This window comes from Lissotriton helveticus, chromosome 10 (genome assembly GCF_964261635.1).
Source record: "Lissotriton helveticus chromosome 10, aLisHel1.1, whole genome shotgun sequence".
Taxonomy (NCBI): domain Eukaryota; kingdom Metazoa; phylum Chordata; class Amphibia; order Caudata; family Salamandridae; genus Lissotriton; species Lissotriton helveticus.
The window spans coordinates 253,738,708-253,765,740 of record NC_136071.1 but is presented as its reverse complement, the minus strand read 5'-3'; the positions used below and the strand labels follow the sequence as shown (position 1 = coordinate 253,765,740).

At 43.2% G+C, this 27,033-nt stretch overlaps 1 protein-coding gene across 2 annotated transcripts in view; it reads right to left on the bottom strand.

Moving 5' to 3' along the window:
- LOC144786223 (xin actin-binding repeat-containing protein 1-like) overlaps window positions 1-26,804 on the bottom strand; it is a 60,789-nt gene extending 33,985 nt beyond the window's left edge. Inside the window, exon 1 of one of the 2 annotated variants that reach the window (XM_078665251.1) lies at window positions 26,278-26,804. The gene's annotated coding sequence lies outside the window, so the exon portion shown is untranslated. The remainder of the gene's footprint in view (window positions 1-26,277) is intronic. The other variant, XM_078665252.1, reaches the window with a different exon arrangement.
- Between the last annotated feature and the right edge of the window lie 229 nt (window positions 26,805-27,033).

The window sequence follows — 27,033 nt, the reverse complement described above, 5'->3', positions numbered from 1 at the left end:
AAAACTGTATGATGCTCTTTAATCTAATGTTCTGATTTGTTGAAACTGTATACCTTTTGTTCACACCTTGATGAATCTGCACTTTCCATTTATACTATGGGACGATTTCCTACAAAAACCCTCACATTTTGGGTGAGCCAGGTGACTTTTTGGTGCTATTAGGGATACTGTCCCATTTCATATTGATTTTGCTGCTCATTTGGAACTTAGATCGTTTTCTATTTTGCCTAATATTTTGTATAGTCCTATTACTGACAGCCTTCATGGCAATGACTTTAAGGCACCGCCGTGAGAATGTCAAAACAAAAGCCGCCGGCTCCAATCCGCCAAAGTCGTAATCAGGCCCAACGTTAGTGGTGTAGCCATTGTGTCCTGGGCCCTCCTGGAAGAAAAGGAAAGGGCCCCTGGCCCCTGTCTAAACTGGGCATATAGCAATAATCAGGGTTCGCTGGATGCCTCAGGCCTCTGGGCCATGCTGCCACTGCACCTGATGCACCAATGGATGCCACACCATTGCATACATTAATCGCCCAAGTCGCTTCTAATAAGGGACGTAGAGTCCCTTTGCAAAGGTAATGGGGATGATGGGTCCAGATGAAGAATATGCCAGCACAAATTGTAATATGATGCATATAGATTAAGCGGAAGGGAGCATCTCAAAATCATAATTTGGAATAGGACTACTTTAGGGACAGCGTTAAATAAGTGCTTTGACCCGAAATCTCTCGGGTCAGTTGGGAGCAAAACTATGAATGTTATATGTGAAGATATTGTGATGTGTTATAAATCACACTCTTTATTTTCGTATTACAAGTGCATTCTAACATGTGAGCAAATGGCTTAAAGACAATTCTCACTACTCACGTGCAATAACTTTTTACAAGCAAGTAGTGACAATGCCTGGCCCTTCGGGTAGAACGTTCCCTCAGAATCTGTGAGGGTAATGGTTCCAGTCACCGGTACACTCTCTGCGCCAGAAGCAGGAAAGTAAAAACAAACACCCACCTTCTCCGGAGTTCTACAGGCCATCTGCCTCGCTGACTCTGCCCCTTGTTGCAGCTTTACTTAACTCTGCCTGGCCTTACACAGGGCGTCACTCCTGTTCTTATGAAAACCCCGAGGCCGCAGAACTCACAGCAGGCGCTAAATTCACGATATTTCAGTGCTCTGGGACAACGAATGATAAAAAAAAATAAGCCCTGAAGTAAATGCACCCACCTGCTCGCTTCCATCGCCGCTCCGGAGTGTGCTTTTGCTGACTGCCTCCGACCACCTTCAGCGGTCTAGTCTAGTGACTGGCCGCGCGCCTGTAAAACAGGAGCTGCTAGCTCAGCAGCAGCCCGCGTGCAGCCGGCGGCCAAGGGCTTGTCATCGGAAGTCATATCCGAAAACACTGTCCGGCCCAACATACAAAGCGGCTAAGCCAGCGACAAGCCTCTGCTGTGTCTGTCAGTACATACAGCCCTACGACCCAGATAGGATGTGGCTTAACGACCAGAGTTGCCAGCTCCGGAGCTCGGGCGTCGGCTGAACATCCTGTGATTCGGGGCAAATCACTTAATCTCCCCATGCCTACCAAAAATGAATGTGTCCCTGTGTAACATAACTGGTGCTCGTGTAAAACCCTCAAATAACTTCGGGTCAAGTTTAAAATGAAGAAAAATAAAAAACCACGGGTTCGTCTTTATTGTTTACCAGTGTGTAAAATTGTAATGCTTTCGGTTCCCTCTACAAGTTCTTCTAAGAGAGAATGGGAGGCAATGAAACACTCTGACTATGTCAGTATTACCCCTGGATGGATGTAAAGGATAAGGTCAAAACGTTGGGCCATCTTTTGGAAACTAACCATCCACCCACCGTGGTAATGGAGCATATGTAATTTCTCCAACTCTTGGTGTCATCAGAGCTGGGTTACAAAAAGCACTGGGAAAGCCAATAGGCCTTGCTTTCATTGTGTGCCCTAAATTAAAACTTTAAAAATTCCACTGCGCTGAACACTGTCGACAGGTGTTTGCTTTCTGTTTAGAATGCATCTATAAGATAAAAAAGTTAACGTGTGATGAGTCAGTGTCCTTTTGAGACCGAAAATAGTCCCTCGAATCTTGCAAAGCAAGCATTCCACAGGAGGTGGAATGATACACCAAACAGCCATTATCAGAAGGTGAAGAAGTCGAACTTCTCTGAGGATGAGTTAGCTTCCACTCTATGTAATTGTGGAAAAACTGGAAACAATAGGTCACAGACAGCAGTCAGTGCTTTAAATGGGCAAGTACTGTCCGGTACTGAATACCTGCACTTCTTTTATTTGAAAGGGAGAGTACCTGCACTCCTCAGCACTGCTGCAATACATGTAACGGAAGAGTCCCTGCACTTCTAAGCACTGCTGCAATCTAATGGAAGAGTACCTGCACTTCTCAGCACTGCTGCAATACATTTAATAGAAGGGTGCTGACACTTCTCAGGATAGGGCAGGTCCTCTAAATAGTGAGTACCTGCGCTTTATTTATTTTTAAAAGCACTGGCTGTACCAAAAAGGTGACTTTTTCTGCTGGCAGACAGGCAATGGGCCACTAATGATGCTTTTCACTGCTGGCTCTCCTATCACCAGCTTTGGGGAGGGCCGATCAGTCTAAAGTCAGGGAAGGATGTCAGGAGTGTCCCCTTGTCCTTCACTCAGTCAGAAAAGTGTCCTGCTGACACCCAAGCATGACTAGGCCTTCTATAGGGTGAGGTCAGATGTCCGTCTGATAGCACCTGATAGTGGTGGGGCCAAATCACAGCAATTAGACAGAAAAATTGCCTTTTGTCTTAGTACAGGGAGCATTCAAGAAGTAAAATACAATTATACTTGGAGAACTGAACATGGTTACTTCATTCCTGTAACGCGAGGCCTGACTGGTAGGGAACTGTCAGGCTCTTTTACACAATGGGAGGCTCGGGAATTTTTCTCAGATTAATGAGCACACATTCCCAGGGCTATGTGAGGCTCTCCACCTAGTAGAGGTGGTACATCACCAGGAACGAGCCATCCCATGGTCGCGTTAGCATTTTAGTAGAGAGGCTCTCTGAGTTTATAACCTGGCAGAGGATTTCAAGAATTGGGTGGGTCGGGCCGTTGCTCGTTGATCTACCCAATCAAGTGACTCCTGTGGGCTGGAGGGATGTGAGTGCCCCAAATAATCCCTCCTTGCCATCCACCATCCTCGTTGTAATGGATGCTAGCTTGTCACCTCTAGTAAAGTAAAAACACTTGGCCTGCAATGGGAACCATGGTGTCACGCATTCCTTAAAGCATACAACACACAGAGGGATTGTTCGCTTCAGCACAGCAGGTATGATATTGCTATTAATACCCTAATCCGTTGCACTTATTTTTTCGATCTCAGAAGGATGACATGCTGAGTCAGTCCTGCCGTTATTCAGATGGTTGACCCGTGAATTGCATCCACCTGTTTTAATGGAGTCCAATCCTTTGAGAGGTTTACCATTGAAAACTCTCTTCTGTGTTCAGGATACCTGAAGAGAAGCTATGACTGGGTCTGCACATTTAACATCAACACCTGCACTCACTTGAAATCTATATTTACGTGCCTCTGGCTCATGTATCTGTCATTGGGAGTCAGCATCAGACGAGGTCGGCCACATCCCAGTCCCTCCCCTATTATGTCATAGCAGGAACATCTCACCCCCAACAAAGAGATCACCGCGCGCTGGCGCCACTCACGCGGCCTGCCCTGTCGCATTCACACAGATGGCTAAGCACGGAGAATAGGTGGCTGAGACGTCAATGTGCGGGCTCAGTCCACCACAGGGCACCAGGCTGGTCCGGTGAAGTCAATCAGGGTCGGGCTGGGCCAGAAAAACCCCCCTGCAGCAAAATAAAAGCGCCTATTAGTGACTTAGATAGGCAAAAAGTGGCCTATGTTTGAAATCGGGTTCGTTTTGAACTTCTAGAGACATGTAAGTGTTTTTATAAACTATGGAAGATTGCAAGGGTTTCAGCTTGCTGCAGGCAATGCTTGTTTTAATATCGGGGAAATCAACAGTAAAACCGGCCAAAAAGACCATAAACAGGCCCACCAACAGCCAAAAAACCGACTCCCGCTGACGTTATACCAGCTTGATTGCCCTATGTGCAGGGTCACTGAAATTATGTGGCAAGGAAGGGTCAAATTATGAGGCAGAGTTGAGTAGATTATGCGGCAAGAAAAGTCAAATTATGCAGCCTTTTGCTGCACTTTTTGTGATACTGTTACTTCTTTATTTTGCCATTTTTAAACTTCTTATCACTGTTTGCTAATTAGTTGCACCTCTTAGTACCAGTCTAACCCCCAAATATAGCAATAAGCAACAAAAAGGTGACCAGACAACCTTTGCAAAGGACCCTTCCATGCGCGTGTAGCTGCGTTTTTACTAACTTTTGAACCTTTGGAGCTACAAGCAAAATACTTTTTTTATAGGACCTGCAAATCATGCGGCAGATGATGGATTATGTGACTATTGCAGCAAATCACTGCACAATCGCATATTGCCAGTGGCCTTGCCTATATGCCTGTCCAACCTTCAACTCAATGACAACGAGTCCAAACCCCACTCAGGGGTCATACATTCAGCTTGCGTTATGTGTCTGTCCATAACCAGATCGCTACCTCCCCTCCCCTCTATTGTCGAGAGGGGGGACCACTATCTCTATACACATTTTTGAATTGGTAATTATGTGATGTAGTGTTTCACGGCGATGCAGATCACATTGCAAAGGCAATGCTTGCCTCTGAGCTGTGTTAAGCTCTGTTTAAAAAGATATTCTGGGCCATTACCAGCAATGAACTGAAAATACTCCGTCCACTTCTTCCTCGGCCATTTGTCAACACTAAGTAGTTTATAGAGACGTGATAATCTTGATGTGCTTTATTTAGAAGTCACCAATCTCCTAAAAATGTGTAGGATTGCAGCAATCTCAGATAAGTAAAAAAGTCCTTAATTTGTACTTAACTAAATATGGCATAGTACAAATTTGTTGCTGTCAGTCCAGTTTATCTAACACATTTGTCCCAACCACAATGGCCACATTCGACAGCCGACTTACTTCCTCACACAGACAGCACAGGGCCACTTAGTTTGACCACCAAACAAATAAAACACACCAGCAAGCTGCATGGAAATGAAAAACCATTACACTTTAAGAAGCTGACCATCTTCTATGACTTACTCACACATACCTAAGCAATAGAACCACTTACAAACCAACCAGAACAACCAAACACTTAAATGAGTAAACACAGACCAGACACAAAAATACTTGGCAACATTGACTCATTTAACGGGAGATTATCCTCAGGTTTGTCGAGAGTACTACAAGGCCTAACAAATATGAATATCGTGCTTTTTCTAAAGCAAGTCCTATAATTGTCCAATGTACCGACCTCGGCAGGATGAAAGGCTTGTGCTACCTTGCCAACATTCAATCTTGTTACCTTCAGATCACTGCAGAGGTCAGCAGTGAGTGTTAATTCACTGAACCACGTTGCCAGCTCCAGAAATGATTGTGACGTGAATGACGACGATAAACAAAACGCACTGAGGTATACGAATTTGGGCTTTTGAAACCTGCAGGCTTTCAGGGACTTTGTCAGCCATCTCGAAATCTTTGTGAAATGTGAAGGTTGTGTCTTGGCTTCATTTGCCGTAGTATTTTTTTAAGGGAATTCTACAAAAAGCGAGCCTCTTGCTGTTTTTCTATACCAAATCGACTTTTAGTGGAAGCTTTCTCACACAATTTGTTTTTTAAAACTTTGTATTAGAGGTTCAGAAATATTCCAACGTTTTTTTGTTTTGCTTCAAATCACACATTTTCAGAGGAAAAATAATACTTTCGTATTGGACATTGACGGATTTATGCCCACTTTATGAGTCATTTTAGAGAAGCTTCAGTGGTGTCTTTTTGTCTCTTGCTCTGGGTCGGAATCTGATAGTGAAAAATAAGTGGAAGTCCCCCAAAATGAGTGACAGTGCCCACCACCTGCTAGACTATGCTTCACGTTAGACTGGAATATTGAACATTTCTGAAAATGGGTAAGATACTATGGGGCAGATTTACAAGCCCCCTGCGCCACCAGTACCTCACTTTTTTTTGGTGACATACTGGTGGTGTATGTTAAGGCTACATTTTTACAAGGACAGGAAAAGCCACCCTGCGTTGCTTTCCCCATCCTTGTAAATATGGCCCCTTTACAAGCAGCACTTTGCGTGAAACAGGTGTTCCATGGGTCTTGCTGTGGGTGTTCCCATCCAACACCCATGGAACAAGACACATTTCCAGATTTACGAGGAATCGTAAATCTGGAAATACGTCTGAATGCTACGCCACCCTAGGTGTGACCTAGCGAGGTGCAACAAGGAGAAATGTTTCCATTTCTCCTCGTTTTTTACTTTTTCAATGCTTGCTGCATCCTACAGCACGCATTAAAAGAAGAAAATGCCTGTAGTGATTGTTTTTGGGCAGGAAGGTGCCCCTTCCTGCACAAAAACAATCTCCCCATGACGCAGCCATCCTTGCACCATGGTGCAAGGATGCCTGCGTCGGCGCATGGCAGCAGTTTGTGCGCCAGCGCAGGGGAGAGCACAGGAATGAGACAAATTATTGTAAATATGTTGCATTCCTGTGCTTTGGAAGTGCTGCAGCGTGGTGCAGCCAAAGGGCTTGCGTTGCCGCGCTGCAAAACTCCCTTGTAAATCTGCCCCTATGCTTGATGCCAGTGGCAGGACGGATAGTCATTTTTTTTGCTGAATGCTAGAAGCAATAACAAGGTCTGGCTAAAGATATCACATCAATAAAAATGAAGGACTGGATATCTGTGTCCTTAGTGATATGGTGTGATGTGATTACCTTTTACATAGCCCAAAATGTCTATAACAGATCTGTGTATCATGCCGTTTAGAAAGTTTCTCGATAACTACAAGACTGTAGTGTCCTACTGGACACGTTCTAGTGTCTCAGCAGGCACTTGTATTCCCAGACACTCCCTCGAGGGCTGGACACACATGCACCTCACACCCATCCATCACAGGCGTCACAAGTGACGTAAGCCTGTTAATAAAAGGGCCCTTGTGCACGTGCTCGTGGCCAGTTTATCAATCATACATACGGCGTCTGTGTCTTTATTTCATAGCATGTGGGCCGTGGGCCCACAATACTACAAAGACAACAGGACACCTTTCCAGTTCAGGGCTTTCATTCTCCTGGTGTAGAACTTCCCTGGAACGTAACATAAGTATGGTGACCAGACGTCACGGACTGTCCCAGTTTTCAAAGGGTTGTCCCGGTGTCCCGACAACTTCCTTAATTTTAAATGTATGTCCCGGGTTTTGCGACAAAGGTCAAGTCATCCTGAAAGTGAATGCTTTCCTTTAGTAAATAGTTTCTTTCAGACAGCGGCTGCATGCACACTGCAGCAGATGGGGAGACAGAGTGGGGACGGAGGACGGGGCGAAGGTGCTGCTCAGGGTAGGGGTCGTGGCATAGCTAATATTATGTATATGTAGCTTGTAAATGTGGCATATATATATATATATATAGTTCCAAACAAACGATCCCGAACCTCCAACCAGTGGCGAACAGAGACCAGTGAATCCAGAAGTTAAGGCAAGATGTTTTATTTTCAAGCACCAATCTTCAAATGCATACAGCGGACTGACGCGTTTCGGGCAAATGCCCTTGATCACATTGAAATGCATGTTAAAAAGCCTGATTTATATACGTTGTGAAATACACCATGTGATTAATAGAAGTAAACAAAATACTGCAGGGTCAACTGGGATACTTCATATAAATGTTAAAAACATTTCATTACAGTTGTATAAATATTGCAAAATGGTTCCACAACTTATCACGTAGATAAATATATTTACAAATGGCAAATAATATCTGCATAAATGCATTGTATCTATTCGACTTGAGTGGGCTCATCAATTCCCATATGTATTGGTCAGAGAACATTGAAGTCTAGCAGCAAAAAATGTACTGTGCAAATTACTGCGTTATGTAAACAATATATGTAAAGTGCAACGTGCAAATGTGCAAATCACTGCATTGAGCCAATAGTTTATACAAAGTGCACCGTGCAAAGATGGTCCGGCATGTGTTAAAAAGTACCAAATAAATACCTAAAAAACACATTGAAATATCAAAATTTCTAAAAAAGCCGTTATTTCCATATTCTGAAATGTGCAAAATATCGCAATGTAAACCATTATTATATGCTATGTCTCTGGATTGAAACCTCAAACTCTGTTATGTTACTCAGTCTATATTAGTATGCATAAATTGCTTGGGGACATCTTATATAGATGGCAACCCCTTCATGTTTATAGGCCCGAACAAAAATAGAAGGACCACCAGATATTAAAGATAAAGTAGTGCCGTGAAACCAGCAACAAAGAAATTCTAGAAGATAGTTCCCATAGACCCTGTCAATGTAAAGTGTGCCCCTACAGTTGGATTTAATAAACCAAAACTGTACCACCATATAGAAATAAAGTAAATGTGTATGTATCCATCCCTAGGTGTAAAACAAAAATTATTTTCCTTTACAAATACAAAATAGATAAGGAAAAACAAAAAAAAAAAACAGCATAGATCATTTCAATTAGTAATGTCAATTCGTAGTGCGACATCAAATGTTAAAGGCATAGACTCAAGGAGAGACATCACCACAGCATATACCTCGAGATCAACAAGTCATATCAGATAACTTCCCTTCCATATTCCCTATAGGGCCCTATAGGAAATGGTACAAATCTTCTGTTGTATTAAGCCCATTCGGGACCTTACTGTCCAGTTCTAATATAGTTTTAGATTCCAGTTGGCGTAATCTTTTATCCCTGTCGCCGCCTCTACGCATTTTTGGTACTGCGGTGAGTACATAGTATGAAAGACATTCAAGATTGTTGCCATGTACACTTTTAAAATGTCTTGCGACAGGGTAAGAACTGTCATTATTAACAATTGCCCGGAGATGCTGCAATATTCGGGCGTGCACCTGTAGCCTGGTACTCCCAACATATCTCAGGCCACAGGTGCACCCCAGAACATATACAGCATACTCCGTCTTGCAATTGTAATTGTCCCTGATGGCCACAGGAATGGTACTGAAGGGGGTGCTGTAATGAGTCGTATTAATGCCGAACTTGCAAGCTCTGCAGCTCGAGCATTTGTAAAACCCCGGCCGGGGTTTGAACCAAGATGTACTTTTAGGAAGCTCAGGGAAGGAATTGGATATTAGGGTCCGCATGGAAGGACCTCTACGGAATGCAACATTAGGATTGTTGGGAAGCTGGGGTGCCAGCACTCCGTCTGTTTTCAGAATGGGCCAACTCTTAGTTAGAATCGCCCTGATCTTTCTTTCCTGACAACTAAATGCTGTGATGAACCTGATGTTACATTCAGCTGATTCTGTGTTTGTGGGGGGCTTCTTGAGAAACAGCGATTCTCTAGATTTTTGTTTTGTTTTGTTTATCGCCATATTGAGGATTTTGTCATTGTATCCTCTGGCTTTAAATCTAGTTACTGCATCAGCAGTGCATTTCTCAAACTCCTCCTCACTGCTACAGATACGTTTTAGACGAAGTAATTCGCCATAGGGTATATTATCTATGACGTGGCGCGGATGGGACCTGCTTGCATGTAGCGTTGAGTTCCCAGCATATATATAGTTCCACACACTTACCACATGTGTGTTTGTGCGAGTGTGCGTGCACGCATTTACAAGGCTCCGCAAAATTGGACAGGCCAGACATAAAAGTAAGGTAAACACTTTAGTTCTACTGTTATTTCTGGACTGTCCGGTTTTCTCTAATCAAAACCTGGTCACCCTAAACATAAGGCACTACAGACCCTATGGCAGAGATCTCAAGATTCTCAGTTTCAGTGTGTGTAGCTCATCAAGGCGAGCTTTTTTTCTTTGCATCCTGGGGTTTATGGCCCTTTTGATCACATTATAAAGTCAGAACTACAATTCCCAGAATGTAAAGAAAAACCCGGACCGGGATGAGCTACTAGTACCTGAGCCTGTGAGAAGTTTGAGATCTTTGTTCCCCATATTTCGCAGGTGGGGAGGTCATTTCAGGTTACTCCTTTGGCAGCCTTGGGTTGTTTAAAATCCAACAAAGTGGACCAACGCACTCTTCAAACACACATTGAAACTATTATATCTAAAAGAACAGCACGCCATTCTTAAAATGACCTTGGAGTGATTTGGAGGGATTTGTTTGCATAGCTGCCAAGAGTCTCCATCATGTTAATGCCAGTTTTAGCTGACAGCATGCTGCATTCTGTGACGTGTAGTTTCTTATGTTAAATCGTACGTATAAACTCAAAAAATCCTAGTAGCGTGGGTTAAAACGTAAAAAAGCACCTCACATTACAAGCTGCCACTTGGCATGGAAAGGGGTTACTCTGATTTTATTAAAATCAAGCGTTTACACGTTTATACATGTCACATATGAGCATCTTTTAAATAGCTCGTGGGTACATAGGCCATGTAGAAAAACATCGTACATATTGGCTCTATTAATTCGACCACCCACTTCCCATAAACTAAAAATGACTGGGGTATATTAAGGCCCTGATGCACGGCGTGGAATAGCTGGGCCCACTTCTTATACCATAATTAAAAGCCACAGGCATTCCAGGCATCCCGCAGAAAGACAAAACACAACTGCAATGCCAAACTTGCGATTGCAGCAGAGGCGTGCTTTATTTTGGTCGCATGCCGGATGGCATCGAGTGGAATGCGAGGCGCTATTCCTGGTGAGAAATGTGAAGAGGTCTCAGACGAGGCAGCTGCCGGTTGCCGGGCCCAAATCTGGGAGTGATAAGAAGCAGGCAGCTGGGGAGAAGAGCCAGGCACTTGAGGACTTTTTCTGTGTCCGCCCTGTTGGAACATGCTCCGTGTCAGGAAAGTGACTTTCAGACTCAGCCAGCCCTGGTTTTTCAGCATCTGGAACTGCAGCTTCACTTCAAGTCCCATCATGCCTCCCGCTGTTGATTAAGGGCCATATGTATGAAGCAAATTTGCATTTGCAAAGGCCGAAATGCGGCCTTTGCGAATGCGAATTTGCAAAATGGTATGTATAAAGTAAAATCTGGTGCAAAATAAGGAATCGCAAAATTTGGAATTCCTTATTTTGAAATTGCATTTAAGGAATCGCAAATTTTGCAATTCCTTAAATGCAATGTATGAAGCAAAAAAAAATTGCAAAATGCCCTTAAGGAATCACAAATTACCACCAACTTCTAGTTGGTGGTAAGTTGCCAATTCCTTGAAAAATGCACATTTCAGCATTTTTCAAAGTGCCATGTGACGCACGTATGTGCGCCACATGTGCACCCATGCATATTTCAGGGGTGCAACAGGGTGTCTTTTGGACACCCCTGCACCCTTGAAATTATTCTCAATTTGCGATTTTCAAATTGCGAATCGCAAAATTGAGAATACCTTCCCATTCATTCCTATGGGCCTCCTGGCCTAAAGAAATGAATGGGAAAGTATTCCTTAATTGCGATTCGCAATTTGCAAATCGCAATTAAGGAATACTAGGAATTCGCTAAAAAAATGCGAATTTGTACACACATACCAATTTGCGATTCTGAAATAGCGATTTCTTAAAAATCGCTATTTCAGAATCGCAAATTGGTACCTTCATACATATGGCCCTTAAATGCCTAGGCTTGCGAAAGTTGATAGGCATGCCACGTGATTTACAATCGATATATGGAACGAATCCACAGTTCCGTTGATGGTCTTAAAACCAGAGTCATTAGGAGTGTGTTTCAATGAAGGATCAAATTATGATCTAGTGATTTTTAAAATATACTGCAAGGAAAGGCAAATTATGTGGTGTGGTGCGGCGCACTTTTTCGCCTCATTATTTACGTATAGTGTCATTTTAATAAACATTAAACACCGAGGACGACTCTTCTGGCGAATGTGGCAGAGTTTATGTGAATTAATTGGTTGCTGCTTGTACTATGAGTCAAATGCTTTGTCAGAAACTACCATAGCATCTGCTGTAATTCATCAGCCCTGGGGGTAATTTAAGCAGCGAGGCCAAGAACTCAATGAGTGTTGTATTTACGTGCCTTCTCGCTCACCTGAAAAGATGAGATCCCCGTCAAAAGGCAGCACATGGAACCTTGAACAGCTCAATGGAGCTGTTGTCAGTGCTCTGCACGCACTGACGTTTTGGCGAGACCTAAACTTACATTCTAAATCGCCCAAGCACCGCGATACAAAATATACTTAATAGAGGTGAACTTCATAAACTCCCTCCCTACCTTTGAGGGAAGTTTTTTTTTGCCAGGCCTTCAACAATAAAAATATAGTCCTACAAAATACCGAATCGAGTATCAACTACGAACATTTTATCAATTATATTCAGGTAAGTTTAGGTTTACTATGGTTAACTTCACGTCCACGCACCTTGAAAATATATATACATATATGTGGAGAGAGGGAGAGAGAGAGGGAGAGAAAAGAGAGGGAGTGTGTGTGTGTGTGTTTTCAGTTAAATATGTTTTTAAAGAAATACATACAGGGGCGGCTCTAGGCTCATGGCGGCCTTGGGCAGGGTGAGTAGGTAGGGGGCCCCCAGAAGAACGCAGGCGCGGAGGCCAGTGTAGAGGGCGGGGGGGGGTCAGGGTGTTTGGAAGTGGAACAGAGCCGGAGGCCGACAAATCCCTGCCAGGGGCCGCCACGCAAATATGTATCCATCCTCAGAAGATTATTATATTAAGGATGTATATTGGCGTGGCGGCCTCTGGGGTTTGGCGGCCCTGTGCAGGTGCACAGCTTGCACATGCCTAAGGCAGCCCCTGATACATACGAGAGACTCCCATGGCACACATCATATGTGTAGATCTGCAAAATGGAATAAGCTGTTTATTAGTATTGTTGAAAGAGGTGAAGGATATGATGTACAACTCAAGACTCATCCACCAATCCATGGCCCCCCTCATACTCAACAATGGTAACAAATAGCCTAGTGCACTCTGTATATCTGCATATAACTGGAAGAAAATAGTCCAATCATTAGCACAACTTTGCTGGTTTGGTGAAAATTAATTAGTTAGATGCCGGGTGGGCTTGAAAGGGTTAACATTTTTGTATATCTTGGGCATTTTAGTCCATGGACAGTATGTGGACCCAGTTCACAGACTGTTCGCCAACCTAAATTTATAGAAAGAAGGGTCTCCCATCAGATGAGGGATCTTTCTGCTCCCATTGTCCATTTTGGGTCTGCGGTCTCAGAACTGAGAGATGAAAACAGTGAATTCAAATTTTTGATGCAATGAGTCATCTCACAAGAATGCAGTTCTGTCGCACGTAGCATCACGTTACGTCTTCCTTTGTAGTTCATGGAGTGTCTGTTAAGTCCACAAATATACACATTATATCATTGGCTGAGAGCTCAAAAACCTTTTCCTTGGCAACAGGAGGCTCATCTACCATTTTAAAACAAGCATTCACAATGCAATAGGTCTCGCATTACTGATAGTTTGAGGTATTGGCTTTGCAAATAATAATGCAACCCCAATCGCTCATACTTTTAGTAATGCGAGACCTAGTGCATTGCAAATGCTTGCGTAGTGAGCCAGGATCCAGCATTGTATGTCTCAGTGCAGTACCACAAGCTGCTCCTAGAGTTCCCTAGTGAGCAAGGTACCCGCACTGCTTGTCTAGGAGCATTACCGTAAGCTACTCTTAGAGGACCCTAGTGAGCAAGGCACCGACACTGCTTGTCTAAGTACAGTACCGCCAGCTGCTCCTAGAGGTCCCTGGTGAGCATCATAAACGTTTGGTCACATATGGTACTGCACCCTGCAGAAGATATTTGAAACCCACCCCACCCATAATGCATTGCATGCAAGATAGTACCACAAGTACATTCAAAGAGCTATACACATATATACAATTAGTAGCTTTGAAATATGACAAAAGAATTATTATATTAATTCCGGATTAGGTTGTACTCTATGTGGAGCTGAAGAAGGGAAATTTATAGAAGGTCTGATATAAATGTGAGATGTGCTAGCGAGTAAAGTAACCACTGCCAACCTAGTTTAGGACCAAGTGAGTGTCCTGTCTGAAGGTCTTTAAGAAAATAGTGCCTTGATGCTGTAATTAAAACCTAGGGCGTAATAACACATGTAACGGGGGTGTCCTCATGGGAGGTTACAAGAAGAGACAAGGCGGTACTAAGGAGGAACTACTAAGCCTAATGACCAATGAAAAGCCACCATTTACAAAAGTCAGGGACAGGAGCAAATTAAAAAAATGGGCGGAAAGTAGGCAGAGATTTATGCCCATATCCTGAATACAGCATGTATCAAAGAGACAGCGCAAGCGCTGCCTAGGCAAGACCTAAACAGTAGGGGCCTAAACCGGTAATAGTATTCTTTACAGCTCTAGCTAGAAACAATTTGACTCCATTACCTGAAGGCGAGATTCCTGGACCGTCCTCTGCTGTAGCAGAGGAGACAGAAGAAGAAGTCCAATGCCTCAGAAAAGTAAACAGAGAATGACTCGGACGCTTTGGAGGTCTTCAAGGCATCCATTGGGGGAGTAGAAGCTTGATGAATGCTCTCTAACCTGCAACTCACCTGACCAAAAGCTCAGCAAGGGGATGAGAGAACACCATTTAAAAATGTCTACCATGTGCTGACACTTAAAGTCACCTGAGGGGAGACAGGAACATTATTAAAAAAATTCAGCAATAAAGAAAAAAGTTGAAAGGTTGAGGAGTGGCGTTTGACTCAAAAAAGTTTTTAAAAAAAGACAGTCAAAATCAACAAAATACTAAAGAAAATAAAAAACCTAAAAAACAACAGTTCTTTTGAATATTATCCAAAAATATAGCTTGCCTATAAAAATGTCTAGACTCTTTTAGTGGGTTGGCTGGAGATCCAAGCAACTTTGACTGGGCACATGGCACACCCTCCTGCACATGGCCAAAGAGCATGTGTAGAATGTGTTGGCCACCCATGGTTGCTAGATTGCAAAGCCTGCAGCCAACTCCTATTACACTCGGCCAAAGGCTTTGCGCAGCACCGAACGAATACGTGGCAGGCGAATGAAGCACACAATCAAAAAACTAACAAATTCAGTGGAAAAGCACTGGTAACAATTGTTTGGTTTAGCGAATGCAAACCCAGAAAATCCCTGAAAATCACCAGTGTTGGTGTGCAACACACAGCATAACTCGTGACACCTGACATGCTTAATACACCACTTTGCAAGTGATACAAGGGAAACAAGCTAACTACCAAGTGTAAAATATGGCACGCAGCAGGAGTTATGGTGGGTTACAAACTGTAGCTGATGAATTTCTGGAGTTTCCGAGTTTGCATTGGCAGAACCATATCCAACCTTTTACACCCTCTCCCCTCTTTTTCTGTATCTTTACGGGGGAGTGGACACATCCCTTGTGCGAGTTTGATCTTCACACTGCCCATATTTAAAATATAGGTACCCAGCTATTTACTGCCATCTGGAAGGATGATAATGGGCGACGGTCAAAGTGGTCGTAGGTCCCACTTCAAAGAAGAACAGTGTTCCAGAAACTTTCCAAAAGTGTCTATATTTGGAAAGGAAACTTCAAATCCATGCACTGATAAAACGTTTTTCCTAAACCAGTGAATTCGTCTGTGCACATGGCCTCTATAAACAAGCTCCCAACCTCCGAAGCTTTCGTTTGCATTTCGAGTGCTGACCAAGACATTTAAAAAGCCTACAGAGAAGAAAAACAAAAGAAAAAACGATTTATTACAGCATTTATTGGGTGATGGTTCAGAGTACCTTTGAGATGTTAAAGAGTCTTTAGAGCCCGGCAATGCAGAACTTCATGATACACCAAATAGCCAGTAGCATGTACTGAAAGAGTGTTACCACTCTGGGCGCAAACCAAACGAATTTTTGTGTATATTTAGAAGAACCAGTAACAATAGACAATTAGACTTAGCAGACTTAGCAGTCTGCTGCACTGTCAGACCAGACTAAAAAATATACATTGCAGTGGACTCCTCTCACCAACCTTACAGTCTGTTAATGATGTTCTTTTATCACTCTATTTATTAACCCTTCACACGCCTACCACTCTGGTTACAGATATCTGAAGAGTGACTGCTGACTGATAAGCGTGGCATGTTATCACCTTTCTAGCAGTGGCCAACAGATAGGTGTGAATGGGGTCCTATTGTAAATTCGATAAGGTTAACGTGTCTTTCTTATTTGTGAATCGTGCGAGCCTCTGTGATATGATACTAGCCAGGTGTCTATTTGTGGAAATGTCAGATGAGAGTTGCAAGAGCCTTGTCTACTCTGCTCGCAAAGAATGTAACTGACATCATGCCTCACTCAGATAGATGTGAGCAGGCCAGCACATTCATTGAGGTAGCCAAGCCAAAGCCTGGCCAGTCGTCTCTTTTGACTCTGAGTCAAATCACGAGCCAAGCCATCAAACGATTTGCCATATCCCTGTATCCATCAAGACTGACCCAACTCAGCTACAGTTTAGGAAAAAAAAACTGAAGACACACCTCTTTAGAGAACACATTACAATGGACTAATCGTCCACTCTCGCTCTTAGAAATCAGCGATGCCTCCAATCATATTAACTGTTTCTTTGCCTCCGCCTTTTAGCCAAGTTTGCCTTATAGATACGCAACAAACAAAAATACATGCGAAAATATGGTAAAGAGACTTTAGAATTCTTTAAAATGGAGGAAAAAATTCAGCTTTTATGTTTCAATTTAATACTTTAGATTTTATGACTGATTTGAAAGACATCTATTGAAAGTAATAGCAATAGTTTCCCATCAAAACTGAATTAGAGAGGGAGGTGGGCATAGTCTGCGGGTCTTGGCCACTAGTACTGCCAGTAGCATAGAAATAGAGTTGATCCGGAGTCAGGCATCTGGACTGAGCCTGACTCGAGACCTGCACGGCTTGTTTTATGCCCACCTTTAAGGTATAACAGATACTTTTATAGATTACATTTTTTTGGTAAGAGAGGCTTTCTTGGCTCTGGAAAGATTACAGATACAGATATTTACTGTTACCAAGTCAATGGGACTGTTTCATTGACCTCAGAAGGATAACGGCCGAGACCATGACACATTTTGAAAAGCAGAGTTATGGTGGCCACACCCTTTACAGAATAAGAAAGTAAAAATCTGGCATCGTGGGGTACCCCGTACAAAAACCAGCAACACAAAGTGGGATGATTCACTGTAATCAGGTTCCCTACAGGACGTAGTCTGCTCTTGCAAGCCATCCCAGGATGCTGCTCTTCCAGCAATACATGGAGGACGGGCAATTAAAAAAAACAAATATAATAGGTGACACAGGAAACTGGGAGAGGTGGGCTCCTGACACGATGAAGATTTCACCACTGGAGGGTCACCGATGCATAGTGTGCGTTGGGGACTCTCCTGTGGTGGAAATTCCTAAACCCTACAAGACTTTTAGAACTACAAGATTCGACGTATCTTACTCTTTCTCAGAACACATAACAACACAATACTCAACAGAAACGATGCATGTGCCAACTAATAAAGTAATGTGGTAAAGGCTAGTGGGTAGGGGCATGGTCTGGGATTTGAATGGTACATGGTCGATTCGATCGGAAAGACACACATTTCTTCACAGTACATTTCAAAGCTACCAACCATTAGGAGTGCCCTTTCACTATCTTCATGCAGCCTTCCAATCCTCACATTTCAGCATGGGCAGCAGGTCACTACTTCTTGGACCTGATCTCTAAAGGAATACAATCTCCAAATCAGGTAACAGATTAAGACTAGGTTATTTCCAGCTCTATAAGTAACCGTTGAGATCCAACAGCTCCACATTGTCACAGCTGTAGTTGATTACCACAATTTAGCCTTACTCAGACCTTGGAGACCAGTTTGTGGTGATGGTTGCACTTGGGAAGACCCTTTTAATTACGATTTGTTTTGTAGGAGGGCAAACCTTGTCCCTTTGCACAAACAATACTTTAAACCCACTATGCCTGCTTAAGACACAGGCCCAGAACACTTTGCTTCACAGTTTGTATATACTTGATCGGGGGCCCATTTTACAGATCAGGTGCATCACCCTGTCTGCGTCAGGATGCACCTAAAATGGGGTTTCTCGGGTGCAGACAAGATCAGTGCACCCTGTTACAAGCAATGAGCTACCACAGTGCTGCTGCAAACATACACCTGCTTTGGGAGTTGCACAATAATGAAAAGCAGACCAGCTGTTTGAGGGCACCGGCCTGCCTTTCACTCTGCAGAAGGTGAGGCCACATACATTGGAAGCAGGGGCAGATATCTCCCTGCAGATGGGAGCAGTACATTACTTCACCCACCTGGGGGATGATGTCTGGATTGCTGATAGATGTCTATAATACTAAGTGGGTGGAGTGGCAAAGTGTTTTCTCATTTGCATGGGGTCACACCGCATGCAAATGAAAGGATGGTCTCCCTTGAGATCACGCTGGTGTTATATGTGTGCTGGTGTCATCTATATTACAGTAGGGGCTGCACAAGTGTCTGTGATACCAAAGTGCCTCAGCAGTGCAAAAATCAGGTTCACACACACAACTGTGCACACAGCTATGCCGCCGGGGTACTTTTGATAATGTGGCACTGATATCCAATCTCAAGAAAAAGCAAGTTGAGGTGCTTCTGAGACCTATTTTGCCCCCTCGCAAGGACCACCCAGAAACAGTGGGCATACAAAATGTGCTCCCCATCTGTATTCTCACAATTAGCATATCCATTAAGGACCTTTTAGTCTGTGCTATTTCATTTTTAAGACGTTGCTTAATTTGCCGAGTGCACACAATCCCTATGCAAATGAAAAAAGTCACCCTTAGCATTGTGCAGGTGTTAATTTTACATCAATTTACTGTGTATTTCTTAAGCGTCTGCCTACTCTTTGGAAATAGCAAAACACTTAAAGTAACCTGTCTTTTAACTCAGCCATTTAAACATTCAGTTGCACATTGAAGTTTCCTATTCTAAACTTAATTCATAAAAAATGCACATTTTACATGCATAAGTGTTAGCAGTGGTAAGCCATGGTCCGGGCTGAGGACAAGACATTTGATGATGTCATTATCAATGAGACAAACTTCCACTTGGGGAGTAGCTCATACAATGAAGTCATTATCTTTACACATGGCCTGAATCAGGACATAATTATGTCATTATCAATGATTTGAGCTTCGTGATGATGACGTCACCAGCACTGAAATAATGTCTGATTTGGAAAGCTGGACACCCCAGGATATCAACAGCCGTGTAAATCAATTTGTTTTGGCTGGCGAGAGAGGCAGCATGTTATTTCTATTGAGACATGGTCGAGGTGGTGAAAACGGACACAATATCATCAACAATGAATGTGGATTGTTGGTGGAGTCGGAACATGATGATGCTATCTGCTCCAAGAAATACCCTGATTTTGGGAATAAGAAACACAATTAAGTCATCAGAAGTGAGACATGACCTGATTTGGAGAGCTTGGTCTCCTCCAGATGTTGTGATTAACCGCGGAACAAGCTTGTATGTGGGGGAGTCAAGCACATGATGATGTCATCAGCGGTTATTCCTGGCCTGGTTGGCAGACATGGAACCTTGACGATGTCATCAACAGTGAGACCAGTTCTGATTTCAAGAGTCGTACATACGTACATGCCATTGGCTAAGAGACTTGTTGTAGAGGTGTTTGTCACTGGTTGTGAAACAGATTATGTTTAAGTAATCTGGTTTTAGTTTAGAAATACTTTTAAAAGTATGAGATGTTCAAATACAAAGAAATGGAGGGCATGAAAGCAGTCTGATAGTCATGAACCAGTAGCCCACAGGTTTGGCGGATAACGTAAAGCAAGAGCCACCAGTCAAGACATCACCAGCCTACAATGAATGACACAGCCCACACCCATGGATGTCATTAAGGGGTCACCAGGGGGTGCAATTACGATCCCTAGATTGCAGTTTGCGACCCCTGGCAGGCTGCTTAGGCCCCCTAGAGAGAGAGGGACATTGTTTGGGTGTCTCAAGATGCCGCCCTGCCAAGAGTCAAAGGTTAACGTAATGCATTTGCACAATTTCTGTGCATTGCCGTAAGCTCCCCATATTAACACTGATAACACAAACAAATCCTTGGGGCTAAACCTACACAACTAAGCACGTAGAGTGACAGATTAGAATCTCACACAATCCCCTTGTGGGAGAAATCCCTTTCAGAACGAAAACCCTCAGCCACCAGGGGTGGCATGCTTCATCATCTGTGTATCTCCTCTTAGTGGGAAAACCTAGTCCCACTAAGGGCTACAACCCCTCCTCTGAGGAGAGGGAGCTCAGGGATGTTTTGAGTGAGCCTAGCCTTTGTAGGATACACGAAGTCCTACCGATGAGAGATGCTCTAATAGAAATGGTGAGGACGCAAGGATTTGTTTGCGTTATTATTGTATTCTTTAGGGGAATTTTCTTCCTTGCATGTCTAAATACTTTCCCTTGGACCCCACCCCCCTCCCATTTTTGTGTTATAGACACAGATTAACAGTGTCATGCAGTGATAACAATCCTTCAAATATTACGGTCCTATTTATGTGTTTATTAGTGGGCAAGCAGACAGTCAGCAGCTGCTGCTGCAAGGCAAACACTCATGTCAAGATCTTGCAAGAAAAAGTAAAAGTAAATGATGCAGGAGGATTTCCTATTTGGATCTTACTGACATAAGTATATGGTTTTTGTTATGAAATTATAAGACAGTTTGACAAGTTGCTTATAACTGCTTGTTCCTCCGTAAGCTTGGAAAGGCAGACACCCCGTTTTACAAGCTCCCTTTCTTTGTGCCAGTCCGAAAAATTCTTGAGTTTTGAGAATCCGAGGTGCTAGAATTTGCCAATTTATTTGCTGATTATAAGTCCCAAAAGCTCCACTACAGTGGACATTTTTAACTTCGCTTCACCAAACTTACACTTTTATGGTTTCCAACTAAAAGATGCCACATCAGATTATTGCAGACTGATGCAAATGATGCTTTTCTAAAGTCTTGGCAATTATAAAGTATCAACATCAAGAAAATAATAATGAAGCAACTTTTTAACCATGAGAAATTGACTAGTTTTTCTTTCTATAATTTTAAACCTTTGTTAGTATACCCACATTAAAAAAGCAATTGGAAAGCTCTCCATGCTTGGTCGCCACCACACAGTCAAAATATGATAGCCTTCCCAAAACAAGCACTTACAAATACAAAAGGTTTGACCTTGACTGACACTTTCTTTAGAAACCAGGCACCAGGAAAGACATCTATTCTGAGTTCAAGACAGGAATGTCAGTAAGTGTTGTGTTCTTTTTCTCCATAAAGAACAAAGTAGGTTGGGTATCACCTTGAACGACAACAGATGTGATTAGTTAATCTGGTCAAATTTTTCTATTGTACTCTGGTAGTTTTAGTTTTGCTAAATTCATTGGGAACACAGAACTATAGACACCACCATTCAAAACTACGAACCTGCATTGTTTTATGTTCAATAGCTTGTGATATACGGCCACATGCATCAACCTATTTAGGAAGTGCAAACGGTGCGAATTGGTAAATTCGGCCGTTTGCGATTCCTAAATAAGTTTTTGGGATGCATCATACATTTTTGTGAAAATCGCTATTTTAGCGATTTCCAAAAATGCGATTGCTTTTAAGGAATTGCGATTCCTTAAAAGCAATGCATGATTGTTTTTCAAATTGCGAATTAGCAATTAGGGGGTGCAAATTACCACGAGGTTGAACCTCGTGGTAATTTGCGAAAAGTTATGAAAATGCTCAAAAATGCATTTTTTAAACTTTCATGTTACAGACACACATGTCCTTAGGACATGTGTGTGTGAAACATGCACTTTAAAATACATTTCAGGGGTGCAGGGGGGGTCCTTTGGACCCCCCTCTGCACCCTTGGAATGCATTAACAAATTGCGAATCGCATTTTCAAATTCGCAATTTGTAAATGCCTTCCCATTGACTCCTATGGGCCTTTTGGCCCATAGGAATCAATAGAATTTGCGAAATCGCAATTAGGAATTCGCATAATATTTGCAATTCGGTAAAAATTGCGATTTTTACCGAATCGCAAATATTATGCGAATAAAATCATGCATCCCATTTTGCGATTCCTTATTTGCGATTCCCTAAAAATCGCAAATAAGGAATCGCAAAACCTTACAATGATGCATGTGGCCGATAGTGTCACTCAAAGTGTCACACACGAAGTATGCAAACGTCACACATAGGTATACTGCAAGCATAGAATTGTCACATATTCATACTGAAACCTTGGCAGCTATGAGGATGGTATAGCTGTCAAACCGTGAGCATGTAACTGGGTGTTTTTTTAATGTGTGCTTTGCTGCATGTGTAATGAATGTGTTGGGTGTATTTGTATGTGTGTGTGTGTATGTGTTTTAGGATTGTGTGCCAGGTTGTATGCATTAAGAATGTGAATGACTGTGACTATGTTAAACACTCATATCTAACATGGTCACAGTCATAGACACATTGTTGACACACAACCTGCCACACATTCCTAAAACACATACACACACAAACATTGTCTAACATAGGTAGAACCAACACATATTCCTTAAACACGCACCAAAGCACACATTCAAAAAACACTCATTTACACCTCCAGTATTAGACAGATATACTGTTTGGAGTGAGACACAAAAACAAGGTCACTATTTCCAGAGGGTCCCAAGTCGCCTGCCAGCAGCCGCACGTTGTAGTCTAGGGGCTATACAGAACAGGTGTAAAATGTGAATGGGGTGAATGCCCAAAGTTTAGGAAGGGTTGCAGGACACAGATTAGAGGATGCTTTGTACCTACCTATTAATGAGCACTAGGTGCATAACTGTGACTGGAGACCCGTGTGCTTGCATGTGAGAGGGGGCTGGGTGCGCCTAGTTGGGGGCCTTGTATGCAAACTTATTAGAAACATTGGTCCATACAAGTTATAAAGTTATATGCACACAGACAAGAATGGTTAGAAGCCCACTTATGAGAGGGGGTTATGAATATTAGGCGAACATGATTCATGTATGTAATGGGTGTCCAAAGCAGGTCAGGGAAGGCCCACTCTGTGCCGGTTTTTTATTATGCACATAAAATAAAGTGGTTATCCTGAAAATATCAATTAATAAAAAAAATAGGATTCAAAGGTAAGGATATTCTACACAAATAAGCGAGTACGCTAAAACGCTTATCCAACAATAGGCGCAGAGATTTCCTGTGCACGCAGTCAGATCTGACTAGAGAAAAACCTACGGATTTGGAATAGTGTGACTACTTTTGTTTTGGTGGGTATATTTGCTCTTTAGTCTCAGCAGATGCATTCTGTGTGCAGATTAGTACCTACAAGGGGAGCTTACACATATGTACCAACCAGGGTCTGCCTTTGATTAACGGTTATGTTATTATAACTCAGCACAGCCACATTGATTCTGCCTGGGATGTTGAGGCTATATTTTGGTCTTTAAGGACATGTCTAGGCTTGTTATGGCATGCTTAAGAAAATTATGGTTGACTTATGAAGGCAGAGGTCAGGGTGCGTGTGAGCCTGTGTCTGAGCATTTGAAGATATTGTTAAGAGAATGATGGTTGTACTTGGTTTACGATGCCTCTTCTCTTGGTCTATTATGGTTGCTCTCCTGGTCTATGATAGCTGTTCTCCTAGTCTGTGCTGCTGGCTTTTTGCAGAGAGCCCAGAGAACACCATAACAACAGCCTAGTGATTTTTGCTGATAACAAAAACACAATTTTATCTACTTCACTATACTTTTGTTGTTTTTCAATATCACATATTGTTGGTTTCATTTTTATCTATTCTTGTGATGTCACTTTTGTTAATGGCACCAGGGTAAATGATTGAGTAGCATCACTTTCTGTGAAATGGCCATGGTCAAAGGTCAAGTGATGCCACTTCCTGCGAGGTCACTAGGGTGAAAGGGCATTTGATGTAACTTCTGCTACCCCAGGCATTTTGGTGAATCAACGTCGATGCGCACACCATGATTAATTTTTACAAAAACTATCAATGGAGTGAACCAAACTTTTTCTTAGGGCTCCCTACCTGTGGTGCCGAATGCCGGAGTCAGGGCTGGACTAGAGAACCAAAAGCAGGGCTAGCAAAAATGTTCCCGCTCCCTTCATTTCCTTGTGCTTTTTCTCCCTTTCTATCCATTCTCTCTCTCTCTCTCTCTCTCTCTCTCTCTCTCTTCTCACTCTCTGATCACCTTCTCTCTACCTCCACCCTCCCCGTCTCTTTCTTTCTTGAAGCTTCCCCTGCCATCCCCAATTAATCTTGGAGGACAGTGACAGAGGCACCAGGAGCTGCCCTGAGCTTTCCAAACCAGCCTCTAAGATCTCCAGCCCACCGGGGAAATGCCGGTGGAAAAAAGGGCCTGTCCAGTCCTGGCCAGAGTCACTGTATAACAAGTCTGTCTAGTCTTTATTCCATCCCATGCCTCTTCCTCCCACCACCTACACTTCCTGCCTCTTTATCTCAATCTTTCAGGTTCTTTTTTCATCCCTGCTTTCTCAGTTTTTAGTTTTTCATATTTCTTCCTCCTTTTCCGCCTTCTCTCTCTTGCTCTGTGTCAATGTCTGATGATGAAAAGTAAGTTACAGTCTCCAAAGATTAGCACTGGTGACCACCAACTGCAAGCATTGACACAATTTAGCACTGTCCAGTCTCCACTCTCCACTAAGTCAATGGGTGGTTCAGTTGTTAGCATACACAGTGTAAACAATCTTCACTCAAGTAAGTGCCTGTGCTCAGAACTGGCCCATCTGGTAAACTGGATGCTGTCATTACTGGATGGTGATTCTGCCACTAGAGATGGGTGGCAGAGAGAGGGGAGAGATGGCAATAGTCATCAGGAGATTTCCTGGGTATCCATTTTCTAGAAGGCCTGTGGCGCTGGCAGTCATTCCCAGACACTGAGAGTTTCCAACAGGTCTGTGCGGAAAATGCCCTGTAGGACGAAGCCGGACGAACGTTGTACCTTCACAATGCCGGCAACAGAACACATTTTATCTTTAGCACACATTCGGTCTGCATCACTTGCTTTAGGGGGGAGCAATGTTGGAGTGGTGTTGAAATTAAAGTCCAACACCTTCCCTACTGTCGCACAGACTGGAGTTGGATTAGTAAATTAAACTATTCCAATATCCAGCGCGCCCCACAGGCAAGTCGTTAAAACGACTTGCGTGCAGAACAAATACTTGCCAAAGACGCATTCGTTCAAATGACGGAGTTCCTAAGGCATGCGTGAAAAACTCATGCAGAATTCCGTCATAGATTTGGTCTGAGCTTCTGAATTGCCAGTACGGCTGGAGTAGAGTCCAGCCCAAGTCAAGCTCACTTGCTACATGTGTGTCCGTGCCGCACATGCACCCTCCTTTAAAAGCCACCAACCTGTTCAACAGACCAGTCCGTTTTTAGGTCAGACTTTCTGGTTTGGAATGTCGAAGTTAAAATTCTATTTCCTCAGTCCTTCAAGACTGGTCTCTTCTCAGCATTCCTGTAACTTAAGCTACAGCTGCCTCTGTATCTACCACAAACTGCTATTTTTAGATTTAAAGGGTTCTAGCACGTGTGCAAGGTAACACAGGGTCAAAATGACAACCTAATAAAGGGTGGGCATAATTAAGAATGTATTGATGAATATATTTCATGAATACATTTTACTGCCCTATGGTTTTGATTATATTTACTGTTTGATGTTGAAAGCCATGTGAACAAGAAGAAATTCTGATTATAATCCGGAGAGGGCACTCCTCATCCAGTGTCTTATTTAAATGATCACTAAGGTTGGGCGAGAATAATCTTCTTGTTTAAGGGACCAACGAAATAACAATACACACTGGACACTGATGAAATAGTTTCACAAATAACACAAGCATACTGCAAAAAACACACACATCGATTCTAATCACTGCTACAAAAAGCCAGACTGCACTACACTGCACATAAAGTTATTCACCTTTCACAAGCCTTTTTTTTAGATTTTTTTTTAGGATTATGGACACTAAGCATTTGATGGGTTTCATCAAAGAAAACATTCTTCAAACACCTCGGGTTACAATAAATGTATCAAATTCTATCACGCGCATGGGTTTCTAGTACATTGTTCCTCACACTTCACACACATCAGACGCTTTTACATACAGAAGAAGCTACCTGGAAAGCCGGTGCCTGCTCTTCGGGTTTAGGTGGGGTATTCCTTGCTTTGATGCTTTTAGTATCCGTGAGGATTGTCAGAGTGAAGACCCCTTCCCAGTTCTGTCCTCCTTGGGTTGGGCCTGTCCCGCTCTGTCCTACGCAGTCTAGGCGCCCTGGCCTCTTCTCTCCTCGTGGCGTAGGATTATTGGCCTGTCCTGTCGTTGGCAGTTGAGGAGCCCTTACCCCGCTCTGTCCTCCGCAGTGTTGCAGCCTGGGACTGTCCTGTCGTTGGCAGTTGAGGAGCTCTGTCCGCTCTGTCCTCCGCAGTCTAGGAGCCCTGTCCTCTTCTGTCCTCGAGGTATAGGAGCCCTAGCCGCTCTGTCCTCCGCAGTCTAGAATCCTTGGCCAGTCCTGTTGCTGGCAGTTGAGGAGCCCTGCCCGCTCTGTTGTCTGCAGTGAAGGCCTCTCGTTCAGCCCCGTGTCCTCTGTCTGTCCCTGGTCTCTCTCTGGCTCCCGACAGCTGGCTCTGTCACTGGGAGCTGCGCGCTGTGTCAGGAGCCCCGGCCAGCGCTCTATTTATAGGGCCCCTTGGAACGACAATTCCTGCAGGCTGAGTCAAAGGCCATCTTTTAGACACACTGGCGGGAGGTGACGCTGGAGTATCTTAAAAGAGTCTGGAATGGTGAGCAGGGGCCTTGCCACTTCCGTGAGGTCAATGTTTCTTTTAAGCACGTTAGGTGATGGGGTGGGAACTCCTTCCTG